The sequence below is a fragment of the Typopeltis vanoorti genome, chromosome 1, assembly GCF_054136105.1.
Source record: "Typopeltis vanoorti isolate ZY-2024b chromosome 1, IOZ_Tvanoo_1.0, whole genome shotgun sequence".
Taxonomy (NCBI): domain Eukaryota; kingdom Metazoa; phylum Arthropoda; class Arachnida; order Uropygi; family Thelyphonidae; genus Typopeltis; species Typopeltis vanoorti.
This window is the reverse complement of record NC_143549.1, coordinates 96362689-96377700: the sequence shown is the minus strand read 5'-3', so window position 1 is coordinate 96377700 and position 15012 is coordinate 96362689. Positions and strand designations below refer to the sequence as shown.

The 15012-nt window shown below is 36.7% G+C and overlaps 1 pseudogene across 1 annotated transcript in view; it reads left to right on the top strand.

Annotated features, from left to right (window-relative positions):
- LOC150110234 (aminoacyl tRNA synthase complex-interacting multifunctional protein 1 pseudogene) overlaps window positions 1-14611 on the top strand; it is a 34845-nt pseudogene extending 20234 nt beyond the window's left edge. Inside the window, exon 2 of the transcript XR_016548295.1 lies at window positions 13546-14611. The product of XR_016548295.1 is annotated as an aminoacyl tRNA synthase complex-interacting multifunctional protein 1 pseudogene (transcript). The remainder of the gene's footprint in view (window positions 1-13545) is intronic.
- Window positions 14612-15012: the final 401 nt, after the last annotated feature.

Below are 15012 nucleotides of genomic sequence, written 5' to 3'. Positions count from 1 at the left end.
GATTTTGGAAAGAATAAGAATATATAGAAAAAAATTATCAGGAAGGAAGGTGGGAAAATATTCTGGAGACAATTGGAAAAAAAAAGAAATGGAGGAAAAAGTACTGTAAAAGGAATCCAAGGACAATTAAGGTGATACAAAAGCTGAATCACCTTAAAAAATCCTAGATGTTTAGAGTAATTATTCTGAAATACTGTTCTGAAATATGAAGTGACAGAACAGTAGTAGGAAATATTCAGAAGGAAATAAGAAGTGCATATCATGTGAGGTAAAAAAAAAAGCTATCAAAAACCTGAAATGTGGAAAGCAGCTGGAGATGATACCAGAAATGCTCAAGTATGGTAGTATAAAAGTTTTAATGGCAGTACTGCACAGTTCAGAAAGCATGGACAGAAGGTATTCCAGGACGTATTCCAAGTGATTGGAGTAGAGTTTTCATACCCATTTGTAAAAAGAGGGGGGGGGGGGAAGTTGCCTACTGAATGTTCCAGGTTAAGATTTATGTGAGCACTTGCAAAGAGGCTAAGAAAAATTGTCGAAGAGAAACTTGGATAAAAACAGGCTGGATTCAGACCAAATGAGTGATAATCAGATTTTCACTTTAAAACAGATAGTTAAGGAATTATGGGGAATATAACAAGGATTTGTATTTAATTTTTTCATAGATCTGGAAAAGGCATATATGACAAGGTTACAAGAGAAAAGTGTTTCAAAAAATTACAATTATATTAGTTTACTGGGACTTTACATTGACAGTCTGTATTTAAGTTGTAAGTCAGCTGTTGGGCAACTAGGATGTATACTATCTCCAGTTATTTCATCACCTATTTAGATTGCATTAAATCTGATATAAAAATTGGAGATGTTAATCTCAGATTGTTACTTTATGCAGATGATGTACTAGATTTATTTAAGAGTATAACAAGTTTGCCTGATTCTTTAACTAAATTGAATAACTGCAGTAAGAAATATGGCATAAAAATCAATAATAAAAAAAACAAAACTCTGAACTGCAGTCGTAGTGAGAACCTGTAGAACAAGCAAAATATTTCACCTATGTAAGCACCATCTTTAATGAAGATAGCAAATTATATATGGAAATAGAGAATAGAATTAGCAAAGCTAGTACTGTAGAAAGTCGACAGAATAAATTTATATGGCATAAAAGAGAAATTAATTAAAGCACTAACCTAGCAGTATACAAGACATAATTCAAGCCAGTTTGATTTATGGATCTGAGAGCTGAGGTAGAAGCAGAACAGTTGATCAAAGACTGGAAATCATTGATATGAGTTTAGAGAAAAATTAATTGAGTGATCAGTGGCATCAATTGCAGAATCATATTAGAAATGAAGATATTAGAAAAGAACTTGACATTGATAGAATTTTGGATTGTGTGCAGAACTCATCTCAGATGGTATAGTCACCTCAATAGTATGGGAAAAGAAAGATTAACCTCCCTACCGGTCAAGGTGGATGAAATAGTGAGACCAAATTGCACTTCTTATCCATGTTATTCAATGGGTGTTACAAATCGTATCCAGATTTAACTGGACATCTAGAAACGTCATGGCCGGTTGGGGGGGGATGTTAACAAAGCAGGTATTTGATGCCAAGATGGCAGGATAAAGAACCTGGAGGAAGATGAAAATGTAGATGATATGATGCAGTTTGAAGTGCCTTAAGAGAAAGTAAGTGCTGGAAGAGTATAAGATCTGACAATATTGGAGTCCCCATGGATAAGACTTATTTGGAGGAAACGTGTTGATAGGAAGTTGGTAATAATGAAAATTTTCATATATCTTGTATACCATTTGAGGGTACATAGCATGAATTTGGTGATGAGTGGAGGTGGAGAGCACATGTGGTATCAATGGCAAGTCCATATGACCATGCAGATTAATCTGAGGTTGACACAGTCACATAAATTGGAGATGGAATTTTAGAGGACAGAAAAATAAGAGCTGATCATATCAAAGTTCTAACAGATAAGTGACCATTTCGAAAGAGAATTTTTGATAAGCAAACTGTCATGTTTCATGGGGTAAATAATTTTCATTGCCCAGTGTGAAACCAGCCAGTTTATCAGAGATCTAAAGTTGCTCGGAAATATACCATGCTTGGTCATTAGAGCTCAATTTTGACTTTTCAATTTATTCTATTTTCACAGACCAAATGTTCTGCAAAACAAGTAGACCTGAATAAGCCCCCCCCCCCAAAAAAAAAAAAGTTAGTGGATATATACACTGCTTGGAAAGAGGTCCATGGATACCATAATGGGTAAGGAGCATTGTGCCATGTGTTTGTAGCCCATATAAATTGCAGGAATATGATGCTCCCAAGTTAGTGAACCTGTGGGTAAAATGGCTGTAAGAAGGGAACTGATGGAGTTTGAAAGAAGCATTGTGATAGGATGCCATGTGCAAGCCCTATCTGTTTGGTAAATTGTTGATGAATTGGACCATCCCAGGTCAACAATCAGTGATACTATACCGAGATGAAAACACAGATGCAATGCTTTCTACTTTGTGATGTTTCTATGGAACTGACCATTGTTTCAGCAAGACAATGCACTGTGTCATAAGGTTGTTGCTGTAACTGTGTGGTTTATGAACATGAATGTCACCACACTTCGCTTGCCTTCACAGAGCTCTGATCTCAACTGTATTTGAACACCTGTGGGATGAATTGGAGTGTCAGGTGAGGGTCAAGGGATGTCTGCCCAACAGTCCAGGACCTCATTATATGCCTACAGTAAGAATGGCCTAAAATTCCCATTGATTGCTAACATATGCTTGTGGAAAGTATTCCCCATAGGATTGCTGCAGTCATCGCAGAAAAAGGTCTTTTTGTTTTCTGACAAGCTGCTCCACTTTAACATCAACAGTAGCTATTCATTCTTAAATACTTCCCTCTTCCTAGACTTCTTGTAGGTGACGTCACTCAGTACTGTCCCAATTGGATGTAGCTGTTGGCTTAGCAGTCTTTTCTTAGCTTCATTTTCCTCATGATGTGCCATTAGCATCTTTCCATGCCCTTGTAAATTATGTAAATCTTGAGATTCCCTCATTGTGATGTTTAGTGCTTAGCTTACTTCTGTACAGATTAAAGAAATTTTTCCTCAAAACTGAGAATTATATCTTGCTAACTCTTAGGACCTTTGTATTAAGGATGATTATCAGCATATCTCTGGATGGATGCATGATGGAAGGACACTGTTTACTACTGACTCAGATGACCAAAGGAGATGGACTTGAATGCTGCACCATTCAGTCATCGGAGCACATTATAAGAATCTAAGCATGTGTCCTCCCAAAATTAGTGGATGTGACTTGCTTCCCACCTGGATTTGAATACATAATTTAATCAAGATCAGAATCAGTGCTCCACCAGCTCAAGCTCATACAACTTTGGGAAAACGTGATGACAAGAACTGCAGAGCAGTCTGTCAAAGTATAAATACTTTGAAGTGCATATCCTTCAATGAGCACTTTATCAGCATATATCATACTGGTTTAAATGATGTTGTGCAAGATGTAGAAGATAGTCAAGTATCAGGAGAATTGGAAGTGAAAGAATCAGAGGTATATCAGCTGTTAATCGGTCATTAACATATAACCCGATATCACCATGTATTTTTGAGGACTGTGTACAACAGTTGTCATTATTATTATTACATGACACCTCCAGGGAGTCCAAAGGCCTATCGAGGAAGGGCACCTACTCTACAATTCTCTGTCTCGACTACTCAATCCATCAACTACAACAAACTGCAACTACCATCATCATCTACACCAACGGCATCTACCGTCCACTGCCACCACTAGTATTTTCACAATCACAAACATCCATGCCCAGAGCGGGATTTGAACCCCGCAGCCTTTTGGCTGGAGAGCAGATATGCTAACCACTCGTCCAACCAGGCTGGCAATGCCCCTGACCTAGCTATTTACTGAAAGTCCTGCAATGGATAAAGTTCCTAAGATGTAAAAAAAAAGGCAAAATAGTAGCACTACACAAGTATGGTTCTTGGACAGAAGTTTCCAATTATATACCAGTCTGTATAACTTCAGTTGTAGTCAAGATGCTGAAGAGATTGGTTAGGATTAGAATATAAGACTGGTTTGATGAACATAATATTCTTTAGGATGGTCAACATGGATTTTGAGCAATTTTAGCAATTTACTAGCATTTTATGATAAAGTGATGTGTATGTTAGATAGGGGAGAATCATATAGTGATATTTTTGGACTTGGAAAAAAAAAACTATAACATGATTGGTGTACAAGTTGCAGAGAATAGAAATAGATAGTATATTGGTTAGATGGATTGGAGATTGAATGATATTAGCAAGTTTTGTATAAATGTCTCAAAAAAAAAAAAAAAAGAGAGACTAACTAGTGGCATGCTCCAAAGTTCTGTTCTTGAGCCTCATGCTGTTTACCTTATTTACAAATGATATATGATGTGGACTTTGTGGAGATGCAAAGTTTGGGGAGAATTATAAATAGTACTGCTGATATTAATTCCCTTCATGAAGAATTGTCTAGACTTTTGACTTGGACAAAGGAGTGGAGTTATAGTTTTAATATTAATAAGTGCAATGTGTTGCATTGCAGAGTACAGAAATATAAGGCTGTGTACTATATTGATGGTTGCTGTATGGCAGGAAGTGAGATTCAAGATTTGAAAGTGATAGTTGACAGCATATTGCAAGTGTTGTAAAGACTTCTTATCTATGCTATCTTCTTACCCATAGCACTATGATGTGCTATGGGTAAGATGTAGGGATAACTAACTCTAACATGTAGGGATAAGGAGGTGGTTGTGCCACTGTATAAAGCACTAGCAGATCACACTTTAACTGTTATGCCCAGATTTGGTGACCTGGTTTTCAATGTGATCTGGAAACATTGGAGAGGATCCAGAAATATGTGACTAAGATAATATCAAGATTTGAAATGCTGGCTATGGAGAGAGAGAAAGAGAGAGAGAGGTTGAAGAAATGTAGATTGCAGAGTTTGGTGGATAGGAGAAAAAGAGGTGATATGATAGAAACATTTAAGTTAGTGAGAGGGCTTAATCCAGAGGGGATTATAAAAAGAGCAGAAGATGAAAGGGGAAGAACTAAAGGTCATCCTTGGAAGTTATGTAAGAGTGTGGCGAAGAGGGTTGTAAGGAGTAGATTTTTTTACAAGGAGAATCGAGTGAATGGAATGCATTCCCGGAATATATTGTTAATGCAGGGGATGTTAAGATTCAGTATGATAAATATGTTGTCAGTTGAATGAACCTCCCACTATGATTCTGCTGACTCCATGGAGGATGTAATAATAACAATATCAAAAGACATGATGGTAGTGAAGGTTAGAGAGAATACGTTAAAGAACAAAGGTTGGATAACAGCAGTGGAACCCCACTATCAGACTACATAGGATTGAGGGGAAAAACTTTTTCCTATGGCTCTACAACCCAAATTAAGCCTTAGCCTCTAGGATTTGTTGCCTCCAGTAGGGTGCTAGGCAACCATTCACTATTCACCATTGTGAAAAAGTTGCCTACTGTGCTGAAAACCAAGACAATACTTCAAGAATGCCAATACATCATACCACAATTTACATCTGTAACTGTATCCTTTAGAATATATGGTGTTGACAAAGTTATATAGATAATACAACTGAGGCTGATTTCGAGATGTAACCATCTTTGCATGCCGTGCAGTTCACAATGGCAGGGTGGGGAACTTACTAGAGAATGATATTAATTTAGAATGGAAGGTATATATTCGATCCACAGAATGTTCCTCACTTAGAACAACTATAAACAGGACTGTAGAAAATCCAGTATCTTAAAAGCAAAAATAAGAATTGTAATACTAAAAAAATAAGACATCATTGTTTCTGAAAGAAAACCATCTGAAAGAATGTTTTATTCCTGTCATCGTAAATAGAATTTAGCTTGATGTAATTTTTTATTTTATTTATTTATTTATTTTTTTTTCACTAGAAGTCATGCCAGTAGAATAACATGTGATCAAATCATTGTTTCTTTAGCTTACAGTTAATAATGTAACTCAGCTCGTCTTGTATATCGATGTATGCTCAAGATGATGATTTTGATGTGAAGATCGAAACATCGGGATAATAAAAGTTTTTTTAACACGGTTGTAAATTCCATAAATTTTTAAAATGAATACCAGAGAATGACTTCATACTTCACTCCTGGTGAAGTATGAAGTCATTCTCTGATATTCATTTTAAAAATTGATATCACAGAATATTGTTGTGGCTTAAGCCTCTTCGGGGACTATGTATTGGAGTGTCATAGTATGTAGCACTGATGACTATGAATGTAGAAAATTGAAAATAAAAATTGACACCCTTTTGTGGCTGGGATTCCATATAAAATATATGCAAAACTCTGTTTTTTAAATAGAAAGAATCATAGAATGGCAGTTCAGGATGCTGATAAGCTGACATCCTGATTGACAGGCCGAGTGGATAGTGCATCTTTAAACCAACGTGTTGCAGGTTCAGATCTCACTGAGGCATGGATATTTGTTGAATGGCTTGGTGACAGACGGTATTCATCACCCTGAGTGAGAACACCACTGGTTATTGGAGGCTTGAAAAAGCTGTATGCTTGGTTTCTAGAGCTGGGTTCAGATTATGCAACCATTTGTCCACCTCCCATCCACAATACCAAATGTACTACAGGTTTACAATCTTACGTTTGTAGGATTCACATAAACAAAAATAGTAGGTCAGGCATATGACATATTAGGTTCCAGACTACTGTCGTATAGCAAATTACATTGTAAAGCTAATCATTGTTCTTTATTTTCACTTGTGGACACATGTAATGGTTTAATAACGTTTTTAAACAGTCATATATAAGTGTGTAACTGACGCAAGCAAAGAATTTAATTACATCAGTTATGCAAATCAAAAATTCAGAATAATTTTTGCAAACAGAAAAAGTTAGAAATGTTGAATAGGAGATGTATATTGGTCCAAAATATGCTTCATCACTAAATTTAATAATTTTAATCTTATTGTCTAACATCATAAGTTTACAGATTTTCCTTAAGCAGTAGTATCCTTTGATTTTTATCTGCCATTATTGGCAACAATAAAATAATAGTTGTAAACATTTATAATTCTTAGCAAAACACTGAAACACACAAAGAGAGAGAGAGAGAGATGTGGTGATGTGTAAATAAGCTGAGTCCACAAAATGTATGCATAACTTGATTTGTGGTATCGTATAAATGGGCATAGGTTATAACTGAAAATTATAAGACCTAGCTGTACTGTACAAAGTGTTATTTTAGAAATTTTAAATGGAAATGGTTTCATGACTTCTAGCATAATGAACTAGTACTTCCTGTTATGATGTGGTCAGTTTGAAATATTTGATAGTCTTCCATAGATGTGACTTATTTGTTTAATTAAATAGCCTGTTCACATAAATTTCACAGTTTTAGTGTGTAGAGGCTTAAGTGCTGTGAGGACATCATGTTGGAGGCTTCCTTAGACTCGACTATGCGGCGCTCCACCTCATCACGGCATATATGAAGGTTTGAGGTTGTTGTCCAGCTTAAAAGAATTAAAATAGAATATAATACTTCCTATATTTCGTCCTAGTCACTAGGACATCTACAGGGATTACAAAAACAATTAATGTAACATGCACACACAAATCTTACAATACTAAGCCCAACCACGTGGGTGACACTAAAGTCCTATCTAGGTGGAGCGCCCTCTAAGGGCGGTAGTAGGTGGCCTGGAATGCAAGGTGGGACCTCTGGTGATGAGTGTTTCCCAAATCTTCGGAAGCTTAATGCAACCATATTTATTAAGATTTGGTTGGTTTCTGAGAGCTGCTGCCGCTTCTAAGAAAAGTCTCTCTTTCTTGAATTTGCTGTGGTGGAGCAGGGTGGTTTTCTTCCATGATACTCTGTGGGTGGTGTCCAAAACATGGTCAGCCAAGCCTGAATGGCCATAGTTGTGTTTACAGATGTAAGACTTGTGTTCCTCCAGGCGGATGGATGCTGATCTGCCTGTCTGTCCAAAGTACGCCAGCTTACAGGAACAGGGTACTTTGTAAACTCCAGGCAGAGAAAGAGAGAGAGAGGAGGGAGCTGATCTTTCGTAGAACGGATAAGGGTAATTGGTGGCATCTACTATAGTAGATGCCACCAATGCACCTTGCTACAGACTGTCTAAACAGCTGGCCAACTCTCTGACCCCCCCCTCACCGGAAGGTCCACTTCCTATATAAATAACTCGACCCACTTCAAAGCCCTCACAAAAAATTTAACCTTGAATAATGCAGACATATTGGTAAGCTTTGATATCTCCTCTTTGTTTACGAATATTTCCTTAACTGACACCTTATCTCTTAGAAAACGTTTTTCCCTCTGACATCTTAGATCTCTTTTCCTTTGCCATTAACTCTGGGTATTTCTCTTGGAAGAACAAAATCTACAAGCAGATAGAGGGAACAGCCATGGGTTCCCCCCCTCTCAACCCCTCCCCCCCTTGCCAATTTCTATATGGAAGATTTTGAAAAACGAGCCATAGACTCAGCCCCACCCAAACCTTCTATCTGGCTAAAATATGTAGATAATGTGTTCTCTATTTGACCTCATGGCGCAGACACGTTAGACTCCTTCCTCAATCATCTCAATAGCCTACATCCAAGAATCCAGTTTACTATGGAAAAGAACAAATGTTTACCCTTCATAGACACCTTAGTCACACGCCTGCCTAATGATACACTTGCCTTCACTGTATACAGAAAACCCACACACACACAGGCAGATACATTCACAAACTCTCCCACCACCACCCCTCGCAACAATATGGCATCATTAAAACTCTTACCAAGAGAGCCCACAATCTTTGTTCCAGTGGAACCGCCCTTACTACTGAGCTTAACACCACATACACAGCACTTTCCTCTCCAATGGCTACAGCGAACACAGTATCAAAAAAATAATCAGTTCCTACCCCATTCCCCGTCCTTCTCGTCAACAAGATTTTAAAAATGCCACCACTATACCCTACATCCATGGCACATCCGAAAAAATAGCCAAGATACTAAAAAAGTACAACCTACACACACAGCATATAAGCCCTACTGCAAACTTGCTACCCTTATCCGTTCTACGAAAGATCAGCTCCCTCCTCTCTCTCTCTCTCTCTCTCTCTCTGCCTGGAGTTTACAAAGTACCCTGTTCCTGTAAGCTGGCATACTTTGGACAGACAGGCAGATCAGCATCCATTCGCCTGGAGGAACACAAGTCTTACATCTGTAAGCACAACTATAGCCATTCAGGCTTGGCTGACCATGTTTTGGACACCACCCACAGAGTATCATGGAAGAAAACCACCATGCTCCACCACAGCAAATTCAAGAAAGAGAGACTTTTCTTAGAAGCAGCAGAAGCTCAAACCAACCAAATCTTAATAAATACGGTTGCATTAAGCTTCCGAAGATTTGGGAAACACTCATCACCAGAGGTCCCACCCTACATTCCAGGCCACCTACAACTGCCCTTAGAGGCCGCTCCACCTAGATAGGACTTTAGTGTCACCCACGTGGTTGGGCTTAGTATTGTAAGATTTGTGTGTGCATGTTACATTAATTGTTTTTGTAATCCCCGTAGATGTCCTAGTGACTAGGACGAAATATAGGAAGTATTAAATTCTATTTTAATTCTTTTTGAGTGTTGTAAAAAATCCATTAAGCCTCCAACATGATTCACAGTTTTAATGTTTTTTGAAAGGCATTTTGGAGATGTAAATAAGATGACTGATTTATTAAATACCATTTTCACTGTTAAAAGCTCTAGCCAAAATCCCTTAGCATCAAGATATTTATTACTATGAAAAGTGTTGCTTAAAACATGAGCTTGAATAATCTCAGCTTGTAGAACATGCCATCTTCACTAAACATCAGATCCTTTAGGAGATGATTACGGTCCTGCACAAGTCATTTTCTCATAGAATGTTTGTACAAAGAAAGCCGTGAGACCTTACCTCATCATCCTAGTCTAAATAGAAACAGTAGACTAAAGTTATCCCCTTCCCCCCATGGGAAATTATTTTTCTTAATACATCCTGCCATAGTTACTCATTTTTATAATTGGTTTAAAATGATCATTAGGATCTATAACTACTTCAAATCATGCCTGTCATTCATATGTAGCTCACAAGTTCTCATCTTCATTTTATCACTTGTGCTTCTTTAATTTGAATTTCATACTGAAGATGCCTTTTGATACTTGAGTAAAAATGTTATGTAAATAAAAAAAAACTCATGTTACTCCGTTATTAATTATTGTATTTAATTATTATTCTTGTGTGTGTGTGTGTGTGTGTGTGTGTGTAGTGCTTTTTTTATGGCAGTATGCAACAGTACAGTATACCAGCACCTTTATTAACTGTGACACGTGACATACAGATGCAGTATGGTTTTAATTTTCAACTTTTCCTTCTAACAAAGAAATGTGTACTGACACCTGTTGTTTTACAAAAAAAAAAAAGTGCTGTATATATATTAAAAATGCTGGCCTACATGGCGTAATTGGATGGTTCATTGGTAAACTTCTTAAAGCTGAAATCAATGGTTTTATGACATGAGAATCGTTTTCTTTTTGCTAGACAAATAAACAATGAAAGCATGTTGTCTTGGAATGAAGATTTTGACATAACTGAGGCTATATGCAAGCAAGTAGAACAGGTAAAATATATGGTTGTGTTGTTGGTTGGAACAGTGACGTGAAAGAAAGTACCTGGGTATGAGAAAAATATGAAAGAATTGTAGAAAAAGACAAAAAATAATAGTCAATATGAGCCTCTTGCCAAGGAGCTGAGATGGAGTGCTGCAGAGTGACTGTAGATAGACAGGGAAACGGGATATGATGAGTGGCTTCATAGTGTGGACATGTGCATGCATTAAGGTGAGAAACAGAGATTATGACAAGAGAAAAGGGGGGAAAGGGGGGAGAGAGAGAGAGAGAGAGAGAATGATTGTCTGGAAGGAATGACCACAATAATGGGCCAGTTTTTATTAGACATTGAGAATTCAGTCAATGAATCAACTCAAGCTGCTTATTTGAACCAGTTTTTAAGAGGTACTTGAATAAACATTATTCTGGGGATTGGTTATTACACTTTTTTCCCCCAGTTTATCTGGGGGTTTTCATCCTGCAAACAGGTAAACCAGCCTCATGAACACACAGGGATACAGTCAGGAATACTCACAGGCATAGGGGTGACCATCCTATCCTCGTACTTCGGTTACAAAATCCAAGCATGCTTGGAAGGTTGTGGCCTTAAAGGGCTGTTAAAGCCATTGGGATAGGATAAGGTTATTACACTAGTGGCCAAAATTGTGGAAGCCTTTTGGAAAAAGTGTATTTTTGAGGTTTGATGGCACCACTTTTTTTTGGTGTAATACCATAAAATTATATATCAATGGAAGGATAATTTAATCAAGAATGTAATGCAATAACTTTTATGAAGAATTTTATATTAGAACAGCAGTTATAAAGAAGAAAAGTGAAACACAGAAAAAATGAAATATACAAAAATTCTCAGAATGCGAGTTAATACTTAGTTGGATAACCTTTAGCGTTAATTATGGCCTTACAACACCTTCCCATGGAGTGAACCAAGTTTTTTAGTTCTGCAGCTGTTATAGTGTGAAACCAAGATTGAATTATTGCTTCTATTAATTGGGTTTTATTAGTGGGGCTTCTGACTAACAAGTTTCTTTAGTCGGCTCCATAGATTTTCGATTGGATTAAGATCTGGGTTCCAGGCCATTCCAGCAGTGGAATATGATTCTCTTGAAACCACTTTTTGCACACAGCAGCAACTTGACATGGAGCTGAATCCTGTTGAAATATGAATGCTTCATTATCTTGGAAAAGATCACGTGCAGAAGGCTTCAGTTTGGGCTCAAATATTTTTTTTATGTATTTTGGGGCATTTATATTCCCATTAATCACACAAATTCTGCCCACTCCTTTTGATGTCATACAACCCCAGATCATAACACTAAGTGGGTGTTTCATGGTAGATGTAATGCAATCAGGATGCAAATCTTCTCCTTACGTATTTCATGCCATCACTACCAAACATGGAGATTTTGGTCTCATCACTCCAAATAACACTGTCCAGTTAACATGGGTTTTAGCCCAGTCTAATCTTTTTCAACCTTTGTTTGAGAGATAAAAATGGCTTTTTTCGTGGAATTCTAGCATTTAGACCAAATTCCTGCAGTCTGCGCCGAACAGTTCTTGCACTCAACTTCATTGTATTGCGCCATTTCATCTTGTATCACCCAGATGATTTTCTTCTGTCATGTAGGCACAGTCTCTCAATTCTTCTATCATCACTTGCTGTTGTGCACCTTTTCCTGCCTTTACCAGTCTAGTTTTGTAGTGACTGAGTCTCCTTATACCTCTTCAAAAATTTAGAAATGCCACCTTTAGTTAAGTTTCCACCAATTTTTCTTCTAATTTCTTCATAACTGTAGCCTTGTTAACTTAATAGTACTATTTTACATTGCTTTCTGGGTGACCAGTCAACTCTGCGGCATTTCTTTAATTTTATTACGTTTTACAAGCTCTCTAAATGAAAGAACACGAAAAAAAACCAACTAACTTGATAGCAATCACATAACACACTGACAAATGTCCTCCTCTCAGCTCCAATACATGACATCAATAGCTGAATCCTACTGTGGCCTTATTGGCTCATTGCCAAAACAAGATGACACCTGATTGACTCTCTAAACACTCATGTTCATTGGCTACATTCAAATGAAGGAAAGCTACTTCATATCAACCTAAGCAAGTTGTGCTTCTTTTTTCTGGTTATTTAGCTATAACTTTTCATAGAATACAGATAATTGAACAAACTTTGTTGCATTACACCAAAAAAAAAAGTTGTGTTATGAACCATCAAACCTCAAAAATACACTTTTTCCAAAAGGTTTCCACAATTTTGGTTACTAGTGTATGCATGTTGCTTATTACAAAAAGCATTGGGAATAAAAACAATAAATTTTTAGTTGTGCTAAATGAAAGGGAACCAAAAAATTCTTAGCATTAGTAACACCTAGCTAAGAGATGAAGATATCCTTACAAGAATAGAATGTGATGAATACACACCATATTTGGAAAGAACAGATAGGGTGGTAAAGAGTAATAAAGGACTGGCTGGGCCTAAACTAATCTAAACTATATCAAGATCCATAATAACCAATCTGTTGGATGGAGATGACACTTGACAGGATAGGTGTGAGAAAGGAAGTGAAAACATGCAAGAAGAGAGAAAAAAATTCTTGATGAGTCCTTGACTCCTTGGATTAACCCATATACTACTAAATATAACAATACACACAAAATATACATATATTATTTTAATGAACTGTTATATTTCTTTGTTTGTTGGTACATAAGTATCTGTTGTTGTTTTTTTTTTTCACTTGCATATATTTCACTTATAATTATGTATTTTATTTCAGGTTATTCCATTTCAAAGCTGAAAAGCATTTAGTTTTTTGCTTAGAAATAAAAAATGTCTGTAAGTCAAGTATTTGGTCATATTTCTCTTAAGGCTGAACTAGCTCATAAAATGATTAGTTTCATCAGAGCTGGTGTCCAGGGGATGAAGAGTGTTATTTCAGCTAAGAACTTGGAATTAAAAACAACTAACAAGATCTCTATGCAGGATCTTAACTTGAACAATGCTACTCATGAAGCTAAGTTCCAAAGTGACAGAAAAGAAACTTCTCTTGCTACTACTTCTTGTAGTTCATTTACAAGTAGTGTGGTAACTTTTGCACAGAACAAAAAAATAATAAAAGAAGAAAAGAAAATAGAAAAATCTAAGAATCACATTAAAGAAGATATTTCAAAACCTGTTGATGTTAGCCGTTTGGATTTTCGAATTGGGAAAATATTATCAGTACAAAAACACAGTAATGCAGAATCACTTTATGTTGAACAAGTAGATATAGGTGAAGAAAATTCAAGGACCGTTGTCTCAGGACTTGTTAATTTTGTTCCTATAGAACAGATGCAGAATCGTTCAGTTGTATTACTCTGCAATGTGAAGCCATCTAAATTGCGTGGTGTGCTGTCACAGGCAATGTTAATGTGTGCATCCTCCCCAGAAGAGACAGAAATGTTGATTCCACCCTCTAATGCTGTTCCTGGGGAAAGGGTAACTGTTGAGGGATATCAAAGTGAGCCTGATACTGAAATCAAGATGAAGATATTCGAGCAAATTGCGCCTGATTTGAAAACAAATAATGATTTAATTGCTACGTATAAGGGAAACCCACTCGTAGTGAAAAATAAAGGAGTGGTTAGCGTTCCTTCCTTAGCCAATGCTCAAATTAAATAGATTTTAATTGACATTCTTGAAAAAGACATGCATGAAAGCCCATGCACATGTTTGCTTAACTTTAGTAAGGAACAAAACATAAACAAGAAATCCTCTTTCTCCAGCAGTAATATTTTAAATAAATATAAATTTGAAAGAATGACTTTTTTTTGTCATGCATTAATAAAAGATATACCATTGCACTTGTTTGATTATTAACTTGTTATTTTAAATACACAGGATATTTCATTGATCAAAACCAAGTTTCTAGAAAATCTTTCTCTCCTTCCTTTTGGTAGTTCATGCATTTTACTTCTCTGTATGTGAATGCTGAAGAAAAAAAGTGCTGGCAATACTCTTATAAATCATCAGTACATGCTCCCTGTTTCTGATTGTGCTTATGCTATATAGACGTGTATGGTTTATTTGTATCAGTCATATTGCAGTGATAGTGACATTGGTGAGTGGACTAGAGAATGGATATTCCATGATGTAAAATGTTCACAAAGTAGAACAATTGTAGATGAGGGTTCTGGGAGCATAACACTGCTGAATGAATGTCAGATTAACATGGAGTGAATAGTGACATTTCATGTGGAACTCG